We start from the raw sequence: 12,160 nt of genomic DNA, 5'->3' as shown, positions 1-12,160 counted from the left end.
ATGTTTGGTTAATTGGTCTCTCTAAATTGCCCCTATTCATAAATGTGTGTTCATGATTGTTTGTCCTGTGTCTTTGTTTGGCCCTGTGATGCACTGACAAGCTGTCCTGAATGTATAGGAGGGCATAGAAAATGCATGGGTGGATTTACTGCGGGGCAACCTACAGGGATCAGGCTGCATTGGGAAGTAACCTATTACACTGTACTAACAGTGTACTTACAGGCTATCTGAGGGGTAACTGCAGTGTACCTACGCTGGTCCCTGAAGAGCACTTAGAGAGGATTTTGTACAGGGTACCCATCTGGTATCTCATGTTTACCAAGGGAGATTAACAGTTACCTATGGAATAACTTCCAGAATCCATATGAGAACTGAGCTTTTTTAGGTTTTAGCTTGTTACCAAGTAGAGTGGAACCTGTGAATACACATTTAATTCATTTATGAACATAACTTGTATCTTGAAAATTTGTATTTAGTTCCCCACTGAAAATAAAGAACATTAAAATGTTTTTTTGCAGTTAAAAAGAAATCTGCTAACTTCCTTCTACCAGTGCTTCATAATGTTAGGACAAGCCAGATAAGATTCTCAACAAAGCAGAATAAATCAGTTGGCTACCTGGCGCTTTGGCTTGCGGACCTGCCAACGACATCTTGCACATTAGTGTATGGAGGAAAATTTGTAATTTGGACGTTCCTGCACAGTTTCTATGTGGAAAAAAAATCACATTGGATTCATTCGTGTTTAGAGTTTCCACTGAACTTACTGTGTACTCGAAAAGTAATCACAAAAGGTACCAAAATGGTACTTGGAGTACATGCTACATGCAAGGTATTTATATGGTACAAGGAGAGGAGTTACAGTTATCTATACATTTACTTACAGGGTAACTAAAGGGTATTTCAGGGTAACGGCATGGTATTTATTTGGTATCAAGGTTTTTACAGGTGCCTACAGGGTTCAGGTTTCATAAGTCATATGGTACCTAAACTGGGTACCACATAAGTAAGAGTCTGTTTTTTTGATTTGCCATCAAACTTTCCTATTTGGCTAGTTCATTTTTGAATGAGAAGAACAAGAAGGAGCACCTAGAGATGCAGAGCATGAAAGTGTGGTGTATTGTTTAGGTTCCTGAGGGTGGTTAACATGCATGACTGTGGGTAACTCAAAAAAAATCATTAGCTAAACAGAACCTGAACAACAACTCCAAAGATGTAATCTGTTTATTGTCATTTTAAGTGGGAAACGCAGAAACCTCCAGAAGCTTCATACAGCATGGTATGGAGATGCTAAGGAAGGTTTTTAACTCATGACTGTAGTTAGGATGACTGTCCGCCATGATCAAACTATTTTTAGGCCCACTTGACAAAACTACTTTGAATCTATTTCTTGCAATCAAAATGCTTGGAGCAGTTAAGATAATTCATAGTGACAATTAGCAACACTCAGCATGCAGTTTACACTTTACAAAGGCATCCTCACCTGCCCATCCTGCACACTTTCTAACATACAGTCAATATAAGTAGATAATAGTTGGTGTGGGGACCAACTGGGGACCAACCGTACTGATTTGTAGTATTTTAGGTTATATTTTGGGTTTGTTAGATGTTTTTTGTGCTTTTTTTTGCATTTAGCTTTCTAGTTTATCCATGTGTTCTTTATACCTTTATACTTTGAGTTATTCTTGTTAGTAATCTTTACGTATTCCCAGTATCTTTGTTAAGTTTTGTCATGGTTTTGCTTTCATTCTCTCACACTGCGTCTTTTAACAGCGTTATGTTTTTTCCACCTGCTTCATGCCAATCAGTCTCACTGTTTTCACCTGTGCTGTGCTCTATATTTACTCTCCTGTTTTGTTTACTCCTCATTGGAGAATACTCCTTGCTTATGCCATGCCCACTCATCTCTTTGCCTGCTTCAGATTATTTCATCCCTGGATTTTTAGATTTTTATTATATTTTCAACTCAGCTACCTGCCTGCCTGTTCTTGCGTCCTACTTCATGAAATCTCTGACAGCAACATTCGATATTAAGTTTCAAGAATTTGCTTCTGCAACTGCTGCATTAAGAAAAATTAGCTATTTACCATTTAATTCTGCAAGTTATACAAGTTACTTTAAAAAAACAAAAAAACAATAGAGCTGTCTCGATAAATAAAGTGGTACGCTTAAACTTTTACTTTCATCTAGTAAAACGTCATGCAAAACCTCAACTCCTTGTGGCTTGTTTTGGCAGCATCTGAAGCTATTGCAGACCACAAACGGTATCTAGATGCCTGACTCCTCTTACAAGTGTCTTACTGGTAAGTGTGTGGCAGACATGTATGGTTGTAGGGTAGCTAACATCAGATGAGACGTGTAAGGTCTAAGAAGATCCATCATTCCACTGTCTTCCACTTTTCTGATGTGGTGTAACAAGGGTAGATGATAAATTATTGTACCGACCATTCAAAGTGCTTTAACAATTAATGTAAATTATATATCAGAGATCTGATTCTTCCATATGTTCCCAAAGGAGCACTTTGTCCCATGACTGCAGATTCACTGGTTGTTCCTAGATTTTCATAGAGTAGAATGGGAGGCAGATCTCTTAATTATCACTTTGGAACTAGCTCTTAACTTTGGTTCGTAAGGCAGAAACCCTGTCTACTTTCAAAACTAGGCTTGAAACTTTCCCTTTTGACAAAGTTTATAGTTAGAATGGTTTAGGTTATCCAGAGCTATCTCTGTAGGTATGCTTCTATAGGCGGCTGCAGGAGGACATAATGACCACCTTTCGGCACTCTGCTACTTTAGCGGAGTACTTAGGCATTGTTTGCAGTTATTACCGCCATTAACCTTACTTTCTCTCTCTGTTTTCCTCTTCATAGAAGCTGCACCTAACCTGATGTTCTTTTTAGCTGTGACACCTTCCTGATGGCTGAATAACTGCTGATAACAACTGTCTTTCTGTGTTTAACAATCTATCTCTTCTAGAAAAAGCAAATTAAGGAGCTAAAACTGCGACTAACAGTGTTATTTATTCTGTTTTTCATAGTATAAATTTTACTACTGGCTTAGAGTTTATATATTTAGCTGTGTTTCTTTCCTCGATGAAGCCTCTAAAATAACTACTGCTGCCAATTACTCTACTTTTTCTTCAGCATAGAAAGTACTACTTGTGAGTCTGTATCTTTGTGTTTATGCTCTGTCTTCTTAAAGTCTCCAGTTGGTCATGGCTGAGCCAGGTTCTGGTTCTGCTGGAAGTTTCTTCCTGTTAAAGGAGAGTTTTCCTTTCCGCTGTTGCTACATGTATGCTCAGTATAGCTTTGTTTAAACTTGTGCTTTAGGCCCACAGTGTTCAAAATGGTGGGTCTACACTTGGTTTTTTTGAGGGGTAAAGGCATTCTCGCTACAGAAAATCTGCAAATAATTAGAGTTAAAAAGCACACTGCAAGCAACATAAACCAGAACTTCAAGGGAAAAAAAATAAATGCTTTCTTCTGAAAGTTGTTTGCATCAAAGAAACTATTTATTTAGTAGAGGACTGTGTGAGCTCTATGTGACAAACCTGAGTATGCAGGAGTATTATCCACCATGCAAGTATTAGATAATAACCAAAACTGCTAGCCAAGGTAAAAGGAAAAAACAATTAACTGTTTGTGCATTTCTCAAGAAAATGTTCAATTTCCAACCATCAAAGGGTCAAAGAGACGATAATGCTATATGGGTTTAAAAATGTACCAAATTACACTACCCTGGAATATTAAACGAATATAGAAATTTGATTCATCATAGCTCTAATGTGATATCTTGTAAGATAACTAAAACTATGTTTAAGGATTGAACAAGTAGGCCCACGTTTAATCCTTGAGGGACACTCACCTACCACTTTATCTGGTACACCTGTGCAGCTGCTTGCTAACATAAATAGAGAACGAGCAATAACAGGTCAGCAACTAAATGCGTTTAGGCATCTAGACATGGTCAAGAGGAACCAAGCATCAGAATGGAGAAGAAATGGGCTTTAGGTAACTTTGAAGCGGAATGTTTGTTGGTGCCGGATGAGCTGGTCCGAATATTTTGGAATGCACCAATCTACTGGGATTTCCACCCAGAGCTATCCCCAGGGCTTATAAAAACGAGAATCCTTTCTAGTCAGATGAGTTCCAGTGTCAGCTGCCACATTAGGATGGTAGGGTCAGAAGTTGGTGTAAACAAACTAAAAACAGCTCAGGTTGGAAGTGGTGTCATGATGGTGTGGGAGATATTTTAAGGCACACTTTGAGCCAGTTAGTACCAACAGAGCATTGTTCAGACACCACAGTCTTCCTGAGTATGTTGCTTATCATGCCCATCCCTTTATAAACACAGTGTAAAAATCTTCAGATGGTTTCTTCCAGAAGGACATGCATGCCGACATCGACCAAAATCTTTAAGAAATGTTCATCACACCTAGTTGAAAATATACCACATAGCATTAAGACATTTCTGAAGGAAAAACAGGGTACAACCCAGTAAATGAAAGTTGTACCTAAACATGTGGAAAAGAAAAACACTGAAAAAGTTATTGATTGGCTAAATCAATTGATCAATAATTATAATTTGCCATTTTTCTGCTGGGTGACTTTGATCAGTGTGTCAAAAAAGTCTGTTGTTTTTTTTTTCCTGATCATTAAACAAAAAAATCAAGACATAAAAACTCCAACTTTTACAGCCTGTAAATGCATCCATGAACATAGTGTTTCATGCACCATCTTTTCAGTTTAAAGAAACAGATGAAGGTTAGATTCATATCCCTTCATTTTCTGTTGAATGCAAAACTATTAACTCTATCTTGCAAAACAGGTTTTTGTAACATGGTGAATGTTTGGTACATTAAATTGCAGAAATAAAAGAAAGTATACACAAATTATTTTGAATGTGTCATTGTCTTTACACAGAATCTGACAAAACTGGATATAGGTGGTTTGGGTAAAAATACAAAAACTGCCGCCTCTCTACCTGCAATACATCTGAAATAAAAATACTTCTTACAAACACTTTGTTGTACTTGCAATAAAAATGTATACATCGTTTAAGAGCTCAATTCTTTAATAGAAACCTGAAAACTAATATCTGTCTCTTGAGCTTTGCCTTCCAAGAATAACCCGTTTTTGTGTTATTAAAAATAAGGCAAAATAACACAGTAAGCTAAAAAAAAAGTCTAAAACCTGAGCATATCTTTACAACAAGACCCAAAATTTACCAGCTGTTAGCATCAATGTAGAGAAACACATCTGTGGAGTGGGGTTACCATGCCAAATGCTTGTCCAAAGTATTCAAAATCAGCCATGATTCACAATCCATCATCATAGTGAATGACCTTAATCAAGAAGAGCAACAGAAAGGCCACCTACTCTTTTATCTCAGCACCTCGCGTGCCTGTCGAAGCACTGATCTGAAATGATGTATTTTAGTGGCGGCGATTGTCCTGCCAAGTTTCAGTCGAAAGAGATCTGTAATCCTGAATGGAGTTATGAGGACAGGAGGGGGAGGGAGGGCTCCCACTGTTGTAGTCGTTGCAAATCCTCTTTTCAATCTTTACATCATTCTTAGTATGAACACTGTTTGGTGATGTCAGTCGGCCACATGGTCATATTTACACAAATCTGAGGTTATGAGAGAGGAAAGGGGCCATTAGGAAGAAAATCATGTAGCAACAAGGTACAGTGACTTATGAAAGTGTTCGGCCCCCTTGAACTTTTCAACCTTTTGTCACATTTCAGGCTTCAAACATAAAGATATAAAATTCAAATTTTTTGTGAAGAATCAACAACAAGTGGGACACAATCGTGAAGTGGAATGAAATTTATTGGATGTGTCAAACTTTTTTAACAAATTAAAAACTGAAAAGTGTGGCATGCAATATTATTTGGCCCCTTTACTTTCAGTGCAGCAAACTCACTCCAGACGTTCAGTGAGGATCTCTGAATGATCCAATCTTGTCCCAAATGACTGATGATGATAAATAGAATCCACCTGTGTGTAATCAAGTCTCTGTATAAATGCACCTGCTCTGTGATAGTCTCAGGGTTCTGTTCAAAGCACAGAGAGCATTATGAAGACCAAGGAACACACCAGGCAGGTCAGAGATACTGTTGTGGAGAAGTTTAAAGCCAGATTTGGATACAAAAAGATTTCCCAAGCTTTAAACATCCCAAGGAGCACTGTGCAAGCAATCATATTGAAATGGAAGGAGTATCAGACCACTGCAAATCTACCAAGACCCGGCCGTCCCTCTAAACTTTCATCTCGAACAAGGAGAAGACTGATCAGAGATGCAGCCAAGAGGCCCATGATCACTCTGGATGAACTGCAGAGATCTACTGCTGAGGTGAGAGAGTCTGTCCATAGGACAACAATCAGTCGTATACTGCACAAATCTGGCCTTTATGGAAGAGTAGCAAGAAGGAAGCCATTTCTCAAAGATATCCATAAATTTTTTTTTCATTTGTTAAAAAAGTTTGACACATCCAATAAATTTCATTCCACTTCACGATTGTGTCCCACTTGTTGTTGATTCTTCACAAAAAATTTTTATTTTATATCTTTATGTTTGAAGCCTGAAATGTGGCAAAAGGTTGACCAGTTCAAGGGGGCTGAGTACTTTCGCAAGGCGCTGTAGTTAGAGCCGGATGGATTTGACTAGGCGGATAAAAACTAAAACTACAAAGGCAATGAAGACAGAATTAAAGCTGTTCTCCTTAAGTTGGGATAAGTGTTTTATAAGTGATTATAAGTGTTATTCTCAACTGCAAAATTGTGATGCTGTTACATAAACAGGGCAGATAGATGAAACAAAATCTTGTCAACAGGGCTTATAATAAGAAGTCTAAGGTGCAAATGTGTCAAAATTCCTCTTTCTGCATCAGGTAATCTAATGTAAAAAAAAAAAAACGATCTAATCAAGGAATCAACTCATCTTATTGGCTCTCAGCTCTGTTTTACTTCTTAAGTTTCTAAAGTCTTGCCTGAAAAGTCAGAATTTAGACGACATCCAGGACAGAATGCATGATATATTGCATTACATCTTAAGATCCCTAATAACACACAGCAATTCAATTCACTAGGTTCAGGTCAAGCAGCTTAACGCAAATCCTGGATTTTCTCCAAAACATGACAGGTATTGTCACTCGGCCGATTAGGCTAGAGACCAGGAGGGTTTTTTGCTTTGAAGGAAGAAAATTTGGATTCCTTGCAAAAACTTTGGAAATACATAGTGTTGAAAGCTATGGAAAGAGGGTATGAACAGAAGCACTCCAGAATAAGGTCAGCTACATCTCATTGGTAGGTGTAAATCCAACCACAACACAGAAAAAAAGCCGTATGAAATTTAAAAGTAGATAAACAAGGATCATCAGCATGAACATGGCAGGAAATAAGACGGTATGTGATAAATGACCTTTCATGACCACCTAAGAAATCTATATTCCTCAGGCAGGTCTTTTTCATGATGTTCTACCTGTAGAAACAGGCTGTTAATGTAAATGAGCTAAACTTGCACAGAGAAAATTATAAGAATCAAATTTCAGTGTCTTGTCTGGTGAGGTAAAACCAGTGGAAGATTTCATATGACCAATTTATTATTCGTTCTTTAAAACAGGTAAATATGACCAGACCTAAAAGAGCTATTTAAACTTGCACCTTTACAGGACTGTAGTGAACAATATACCTCAGGTTTGACCTTTTAACCTCATTAAACTGCTTTTTACAAATCATGTGTCTCTCAGGTTTAAGAACAACAACCTACAAGCTGATGGCATCTCATATCTGCAAATTAGGAAGGTTTTCATAAACTTGAAGACTTGTGCTTAAAAGAGTGTGGTCTGGGTTCTTATCATCAGGACTCCTCCAGAAGATCCTTTGGCAGTTGAGCTTTGAGACTCATAGACAGAAACATAACCACAACCAGTATCGAGTTTTGCCCTAAGTCATCACGAAACCTGAGAAACATTTTGGATTTGGTTCCAGTAAATATTTTTATTTGCATTATATGCTTTGCTACATTTGCCTGAACTTTGTTTAGAATTCCTGCAAGATTTTGTTTGTTTTTCACCCACCTCTAAAATGCCTTCAGACTCCCTTAGTAACTGTCTTTAAACACAACATCCGATTTCAAATTAAAAACAAAGAGCCACTGGACATCCCAAAGCCAGTCCTGGGAGTGAGAAGTACTGCTTATCTTTTTTAGGAGTGACTTTCAGGAAAGACAGAACCACATTTAAAACCAAAAGATGACGATCCCTCTGGCTGAGAGATGTACTGAGAAATCTGATCGGTTCCAATAAGGTAAACTGCCTCATTTGACCCACAGTCTGCACCCTTTATTTGCTTATTTCCCGTTCTATCCATTGTGTTCTGGTGTTGGAAGCTGATGGGTCAAAGCATGGTTCTGAAACTTCAAATACCTCACTGCTCAAATTTAACAACAGGTAACAGAACCCAGATTAAGGCCACATGTTCTGATCATTCAATTTCATCTTCATAAAACTTGTGCTTTTAGCTTTTCACTAGTAGCAGTAGTATTTGTTTGAAATAGTTTTGCTTAATTATAAATTTATTATTAATGGTGGTCATTATTAGGGATTGATGTGTAATAATTTTAGAGATGCTGAATAAATCTTAATCTGACAAAATTACAGATGAATTTCTGAATGTATCCTTTGATGACTGATTGGATTCAAACCAATCAGTTGTATTGATGTCCGTTTTTTAACCGCTTCTAAAATGCTGCTGGTTGAACATAAAACAAATAAAATAAAATAAACGAACCTCTCTGTTTAAATATATTACGGCTAGAGTTACAAAACGAGGTGCCTGGAAGTGCAGATTCTCTGTAAATGTCTGAATAGTTCGGGAGACATCTGCATTCATGTGTGTTCCTAACTACGGGCGTGTACGAGTGTCTGTGGGTCTCAGAGGATTATTTTCCAGCAGTTGATTGTTTGTTGCGAGCTTTGCAAAAGGGATCGAGAGGTAATCCTCGCCCCGCCCCTCTGAAAAAACTCGTTTAACAGAGCGAGAGGAAGACGGTGGCTGCAGCTCTGCAATGCTGTGCAGCAACTCTCTGCAAGTCAGACAAGATAGGACTGCAAGGACAATTTGTACATGTCAATTTGTAAGTGTCAGTGTAAATAAATCACCCAGATATGATTAAATTTAGGATTTTTCTTACTTAAAGAGGTAGCACGTATAAATTAATCCTGTGTTCTTTGACCGCGTAATCAGATTATGAATCGTTATATATAACATTGAATAAATATATTAGATCTTTTCACAACAAACACATTTTAATCAGTGAAAAAGCTGAAAAAACACAAAAGTCAGCCTTTAAGGTAAGGTAAGATAAGGTAACTTTATTTATATAGTGCCTTTCAGCAACGAGACACTCAAAGCGCTGTACATACAATTACAATACAATCACAAAGCAAATAAACACAGATACAGACACAGAAAAACAAATCAAATGATAAAATCAAACAACAGAGGTAATTAGAAAAAGTAAAATAAAATAAAGAGAATAGAATGATGGACAAGATAATGAAAGGAAAATTGCACTGAAAATTGGACTTAAGCAACCAAAAGACAAAAATATATATTCAGATTACATCAAACATGTGAAAATTTTGCAGATGCCTACAATTTAGAAAATCGTCTGGAATGCAAATCTTATTGGTAGTCAGATTAGTTTAAAACCTAACCAACCCTTCAGTTAAAGACGAGATCTGTTGTTACCAAACATCCACAGTTTAAAGCAAAGCACCCTCTAATTACCTCTACATATGCACAACTGTCTTCGCACATGTCTAGCATGTGTCTTCACCTTGACGCTTTAACTGGTTGGTGTTGGGGTCGGGTGGGGGGGCTTAAATGCTGCATATTAACTCTGTCATAGATTGTCACTGTCAATCAGATCAGGCTCAGTTGGGTCCCTCTGCACCTTTTTGAACCCCTTGTGGGGTAAATTAGAGTTTACTGACCCTGTGCATATCTAGGATTATTTAAAATGGATTCAGATCTAATTTAGCAGATTTCCCTTGAGGAACGCATTGTGCATGGAGGAGTTACCCCTACATTCCAAACACTTGCATGTTATGTTAACCAGTCATTCTGAAACAGATGAAGGCGTGAAACTGAGATTTTTGTAGGTGGGTGATGGAGCGCTGACATACCCCAGAATGTACGATGCCTGTCAGTTAGTAACGGCTCCAGCCCGACTCCCTGCAGGTCAAACTTATTTAGTTAATGGTTTCAGAAGAGCGGACTTGTGTTTGTTGATAATGATTGCAAGCTTTAAGATTACTATCATGGTTTGAATGGCCCTGCTGCAGATTACTCTTCAGATGTTTGGTTAAATGTTCAGAAAACAGCTCAAGGATGCTTTGGCATGTGGACCCGAAAAACCTCTAACTTCTGACTGGAGGACACACCTAGGTCCTCGCTAAAACCTGGGGGGTGAAGGAACCCAAAATTGCACTTGTAAAAAGTGTCAAAGAAGCCAGCACCCATAAAAGAGACGAATTGCAAGGGAAAAATTCTTGGAGCGCAGACATATTTCAAATTCCCTGGTATATCAGATTAATTGTCAAACACATGAAAAAAATCCTGAAAATGCAATGGAAACAACCAACTAATTCATTTGATACGTAAATGGCAAATGAAATGTGAGACTGAACCTTAAAACTTTCATTTTACTCATTTTACCGCTTAACATTTTCCTGTTATTCTTTTATTTCTCATCTTTTATTGTAATGTTTCCATTGCCTATGTTTACAGTAATGCATTGTGAAACACCTGTGTCTGAATGGAGCTAAATAAATAAACTAGCCTCGCCTTGAAGCTCAAAATACCTGTCAGGAATTTTTCTTTTAAATTTACCATTCAGAGGTGAAGACCTGCCCTTTCTGGGTGTATGTGATTTCAACGTGATCCATTCTGTTAGGATCATGAGACTTTTCCCTGTTCTGCTGCTGTAACTTCAGTATTCAATTCAATTCAATTCAATTCTATTCTATTCTATTCTATATAATTCTTACCTTGTGCAACCAAAAATAATATGGTTTATTTACTTTGTTTACTTTGTATCTTATGTTAATAAGTGGGTCATCTAAGCTTTGATGTAATGTTTGGACAATTAAAAATAACATGTGAGGGAGTCACCTTCAGGTACCTCCAGGAAAAGGACTCTGAGTTTGGATTGGATGCTGCTGTGTGATGGAGACAAAATACTTGCATGTGCATGATTGTGTTTGTGAACACATGTCAAGTTCACACACACACACACACACACACACACACACACACACACACACACACACACACACACACACACACACACACACACAGCCCTCCCCTCTTCTGTGGGATGATAATCTCAGTGTATTAATCTGTTGTTTGAACTCCTTAAGCACAGACTGTCTATCACATCTGCTCTCTTCACCCTTGTAAAGCTTTGCTATTAATAAACTCCCTCATTCCCTCATTTTCTCTGTTTGATCTGTCGCCACAGTTCTCCCCAGTCCACCAAAACTGAATTTCACACAGCTTATTCCCTCCATGAAGTAAATCCACCTTTTCCTTTGGCCAGAAGACTTTTTGGAAACTAATTATTCCTCCATGAAACTCTCTAAGCCTCTTATTTAGGTACAATACTCATAAGATTTTAGAGGTTCCACATGTTTGCAACAATCACTTTCTACAATGTTAGCACAAAACTATTGCAGATGACATCTCTAAAGCATTAACAATCCATTTCCTCTAGAGATAAAAGCCAATAACGACAAATGGCATTGAAATAACTGTTCAAGAGCATAGAGTGTATTGTATATTTTTGAGACAGAAAGAGGAGAGAAACTGTTAGAAATTAGACAAGCAGGCTTACCTGTGGCGTGTCACTGTCTCCCATCCAACAAGAGCGAGGCATCGGGAGTGACCCTGAGCAGAGAAATGTGGCGATAAAGAGAGGACAGGAGGCAAAGTCACAGTCTTTGCGTCATCTGAGAAAATGTGCAGATTAATACAACAGCTTGTTGCTCCCAGCCCACCACCCCTCCCTCCTTTTCTTTCAGTTTTGTCGACTCACTTCTTTTCCATCATTGCTTGTTTCATATCTTACAAATAATCTTGGTTACAGAGAAAAGCC

General features: G+C 37.9%; 1 protein-coding gene across 1 annotated transcript in view; it reads right to left on the bottom strand.

Moving 5' to 3' along the window:
- LOC124862404 (excitatory amino acid transporter 2-like) overlaps positions 1-11,998 on the bottom strand; it is a 34,339-nt gene extending 22,341 nt beyond the window's left edge. Inside the window, exon 1 of the mRNA XM_047356290.1 lies at positions 11,900-11,998. The gene's annotated coding sequence lies outside the window, so the exon portion shown is untranslated. The remainder of the gene's footprint in view (positions 1-11,899) is intronic.
- Between the last annotated feature and the right edge of the window lie 162 nt (positions 11,999-12,160).

This window comes from Girardinichthys multiradiatus, chromosome X (genome assembly GCF_021462225.1).
Source record: "Girardinichthys multiradiatus isolate DD_20200921_A chromosome X, DD_fGirMul_XY1, whole genome shotgun sequence".
In the NCBI taxonomy this organism is placed as follows: Eukaryota; Metazoa; Chordata; class Actinopteri; order Cyprinodontiformes; family Goodeidae; genus Girardinichthys; species Girardinichthys multiradiatus.
The sequence above is the reverse complement of the archived record's forward strand: the minus strand, read 5'-3'. Positions and strand labels throughout refer to the sequence as shown.